Here is a 4,939-nt window from a genome sequence, read left to right as displayed (position 1 = left end):
CAACAGTAGGTCACCCAGCAACCTTAAGAAAATTTGTATAAACAAGGTACACTATAAAACACCACAAAATCTCTGACCCAGTGGCACATCCCTCTTAGGTATTAATTTGGCTCTAAGAGACCCAAGGCTTAGCTAAAAAAATGGGATTCTCAAGTTTCAAAGAATTAAGCACACCACCTTCCAGCACAACTTATTTCATAAAAGTCTAAGGACTAGTCCTGGAAGCTGTAAATGTCTACAAAAATAGCAAATCTGGCTAAGACAACCCGGAATCACAGTGACTGTTATGGTATGGTGAATATTCCAATCAGGTAAAATCAATCATTTAAGATGCACACATAGGAAGTAAGTGGTCCCAAACCAAACAAATAGAATGGAATCTGTTTTAACTGGAAATATGCAGAAGCCTCTGAGACTTCGAGATTACAAAATAGCTTCATTGAAAGATTCATTGCAAAGGTTGATGAAAAATTAGACACAAGAGGTAACTAAAATGAAAGACTATAAGACTAACATGACTCCTCCCACTGCCCTCTATGCTCCTTTACCTGAGGACTTGATCTATGAATCTTCTATTGAACTGTCTTTCCACTCCGAAGGGACTACAAGACCATAAGCTCAAGTCTACCAAGTTAGTTACCTTACAGCTGCAATAGCTGCAAATGAATAAACCAGAAACCTTAGAACCTCCAGAAACCTTAAATAAATAACACCTGAACCTTCCCCATTGCACCCAACATCAAAACACTGGCCCAGAAATCAATGTCTCATTTGTAGTCAACCAAGGCACTGGAAAAAAATTATCCTTGAAGTTTTTGTCAAATCCTTCCATCCAACTTGAATGCTGTCATATCTATCCTGGAAGGAGAACCCTCACATGACCACCATCCCCTCCTCCCCAGGGTTGATGGCACTGTGAGGGATTGTCCAATTAACTGCTATCAGTTTATTCCCTTAAGCAGCCAATAAGTGTTCTAGAAATTGTATGAAATCCCTAGAAATCTGATATGTCCTAGTGTAATGCTGTTATTTGGAGGAAGAAATGGCAAGCCACTCTAGGTATTCTTGCCTGGAGAATCTAATGGAGGAAGAGCCTGGTGGGATACAGTCCATAGGGTCGCAAAGAGTCAGACACAACTGAGGTGACTTAGCACAGCCCAATGCTGCTATTACCTTAATATGTTGTATGTCTGGAAATAATCAAATTTCCTTGTCAATTCCATTATAATGCACTCTGATCGAAACTTTAACCATGAGAATTTATTTACAATTTTGTTACTTATAGACAAGTTATTGTTTTACTCTGATGCTTTTGCAAAAGTGAGATTCAAGAAAAGGACCCTACCAGGTACTCTTGACCCCTGACTCCACTGCCAGATTACAAGGTGTTAAACCTTGGGTGCATATTTCACAACTGAAGGATCCGTCTGACATCTGGTTATGTGCAAATACTGACAGTGCAGTTGTCAGCTCCCCTAGAAGTATCAATTCGTGCACAGCATGCGATTTTGGTCATAGTCAATCAAACTGATTCAAGAGAAGATGCTGACATCAAGGTAGACTGCTTCCTCCTAAGACATCAGATCTACAATGCATCTTTCTAATCTTTCTTCCCTTTCTGTCTTTTTCCTAGTTCTTATTCCATGACTGTCTTTATGATTTTTTTGTCTACCTTTTCCCTTGCTCTGGCCCGGAAAGGTAATACATATCTGAGAACATGTCAAAGGAGGGAGTAATCCAACCTTGGAACAACGGTTGGAGTTGTCGTAATGTTGGTGATCCTGCTGTTCTGCCTATCACAGATTTCTCCCTCATTTTCAATGCCTGTTTTTTTCTGGAATAAACTCAGCCCTGTCTCTGTCACACCAGGCTCTGTACAAAGAAAGGGACACAAGGCAAGTGTAAGTGTTACCAGAATAAAATTTCCCATGCAGTCTACAGACCTTTCAATTTTACTGATTTCCATGGCTGTCACCTTTCCAGTCTTGAGCCACAGATTCAAATGGGAATTACCAGGAGAAATTCATGACTCAGGGGTCTCTTCTGGCAGATCCCTACACCCCTGGCTAGAAGTAATTCCAAATGAAGTTATGATCAGAAACCTCTCCTTAACGCTCAAAGATATTTCAGAATCTGCTGCTAAAGCAATAGCTGCCCAACAAAAATCTCTAGACTCTCTGGCCAAAGTTGTTCTTGATAACAGGACAGCCCTTGATTATCTTTTAGTTGAGCAAGGAGATGTCTGTGCTATGGCCAAAACCACTTGCAGCATGAGAATTGACACAACTAGGGAAGCTGAAACTCAACTGCATAGGATCAACCGAACAAGCCATTGGCTTAAGAAAGTGACTCTTTCAACAGGGTCTTTCTTTGACTTATTTGATTCTGATTGGTCTGGGTCTTAGGGACCCTAGCACTGAAGTGCCCTCCAGACACTGGGAATTCCTCTGCTTGTAATAATCACGGTAGTCTCCCTGGTGTGCTCTAGTCTCTCTCAAAAGCTTTAAATACATGTTCACAGCTGCTAACCACCAACCAAATGATCTCCTTATGTACAGAACATCAGAAAAGGAACAAAGAGAATGGCCAACTAAAAAACTGTGAACATGACTTCATGACCCATAAATACCACACAGAGATTCATCAAAACTGTAGGAAATCCAGAGTGGTCGCTGGGAGGAGCACTCATGCCTTAAAATTTTCATTGTCTCTCTCAGACAGAAAGTCTAATCAATAGGTGAGAATTGTTAAAAACCAGACAACAGTGACTCCAAATGGAGTCACACTAAGCCCCAAGTCACCAAACCGAGACTCAATTAGGTTTCAGGCTCTCCCAGAAATGGACTCTTAAACCAATCAATTGTGAATCACATGCTCAGCCCCAGTCAGGTTCTCTACCTGACCCACCATCCTCTAAAGCAACCTCTGTGATCAATGCCTGAAGATCTGAGGTGAAGCTGATATAATAATAATGGAGATAAAGCACATAATAAATGTAATGTGCTTGAATCATCCTGAAGCCATCCCCCCTGCCCCTGTCTGTGGAAAAACTGTCTTCCACGAAACCAGTCCCTGGTGCCAAAAAGATTGGGGATGGTCACTCTAAAGGAAAGTGTCCTTGCAATAATCAGCCTGCTTTCTTGCCTGATACAACTTCCTTGTTCCTGCTTCCTCCTGCCTGTAGCTCCTCAGAGTCCCTTTTTACCTGCTAGACTGGTTGTTGCCCAGTTTATGAATCACTGAATAAAGCCAATAAAATTTACTCAGTTGAATTCTGGTTTCTTAACATGTATAACATAAGGACCTCACAACAGGATATTGCCAAGACTCATCCAACATGTGTACTCTTATTATACATTTTATAACATTTTTACATTTCATACACACATAATACACTGCTACTATTTTTTTGTTACTCTCGATCATCATTTATCTTTTCGATCAAAAATTTTAAGTGTATTTTACCTGCGTTTACTCAAATTCCAGTGCGCCTCCATCTTGCCTTGCATTCCTCCTGAAGAAATTCAACATTTCTTGTAGAGAGCATCTGCCAGCAATAAAGTCTGAGTCTTCCTTTTCTGAATTCTTACCCCTTCGTTAGGGTGGAGGGTTTTTCATTTTGCTTCCCCCAGTTTTGCCAGCGCTCTAAGGGAAATCGTGTTTTGCCCTTTCTCCAGCAGATAAGGGTTTTTTGCTCTGGAAAGGAGATGGGGGAGGGTCCAGCAGGGCTTCGCAACCCCCCTGCAGAGGATGTTTCCTCTCCTCCAGATCCTATTGAGGGGGTTCTCAGGACTTTGTCCAGTCTTTTCGGTGAGAGCTCCCTGGAAAAAAGCCTGTGAGAAGACGCAAACCCCCTCTATCCCTCGGGGCTCTGTGCTCCCTCTCCAGCCCACGCTCACTCTCCACCAGTTCTTTACCGACTCCAGGTGAATTCTATTGGCATCTGCACCCCGGGTCAGCCCGGGCTCGTGTCCCACGCTTCCCCACAGGCCCGCACCGATCCTTGATTTCAGGAGAGGTGATCCCCCTGTGACCTCAGTTTTTGTGATGGATTCCAAAAAAGTAGTAAACTTGCAGTTTGGAATTTTTAAAATAACAGTGGGGGTGACACTCCTTCTAGATCGTTACTTGGTGAGCTTTTTCATTCTCTTTTCACTTGGCTAAGATGGTCCTGCCACTCTGCAGGTAGCAGCCTTCCAGGGGTCAGCTCTATCTCCTGGAGACCAGGGATCCAGCCAAGACCTGCCCCGTGCTGAGAGGGAACAGTGGAAAGTCCAGCTTGCAGAGAAGGCAAGGGGGACGCCAGAGGCTACCTGGGGTCCTTGACTTTCCAGGCCCCGCCTCGGTTCCTGAGCCTGTCCTCCGCTCACTGAGACCATCTGGGAGGCGGGCACCTGCCCCCACTCTCACGGCATCCCCCCTTGTGATATCAGGATCTCCCTCTTCAGAGCTTTGGGGGGCAGTGAAAATTGTTTCAGCTTTTGCAGATGAGAACATGTTTGAGGGGCTTCCCTGGAGGTTCAGTGGTAAAGAATCCACCTGTAATGGAGGAGACACAGGTTTGATCTGTGGGTTGGGAAGATCCCCTGAAGAAGGAAATGACAACCCACTCTGGTATTCTTGTCTGAAAAATCCCATGAACAGAAGAGCCTGGTGGGCTGCAGTCCATGGGGTTTCAAAGAGTTGGACATGACTTAGTGACTGCATAACAACAATAACATGGTCAAGATCCTCATTTACTGGAAAAAGCAAACAGGACTCTGAAGGCACTCTGCTCCTGTTCCACACTGTGGACCTGTTTCATTGTCTGAGCTGTTCTGGCCTCCAGCCGGTTCATTTGACTTCATTTCCAACAAGAAGCAGGGACACGGTGAAGAGATGCATGCATTGTGCCTGTTGTCCATATGGGGCCTGTATCCATGCAAAACTAAAGTTGATT

This window comes from Ovis aries, chromosome 7, assembly GCF_016772045.2.
Source record: "Ovis aries strain OAR_USU_Benz2616 breed Rambouillet chromosome 7, ARS-UI_Ramb_v3.0, whole genome shotgun sequence".
Taxonomy (NCBI): Eukaryota; Metazoa; Chordata; class Mammalia; order Artiodactyla; family Bovidae; genus Ovis; species Ovis aries.
This window is presented reverse-complemented; position numbering follows the sequence as displayed.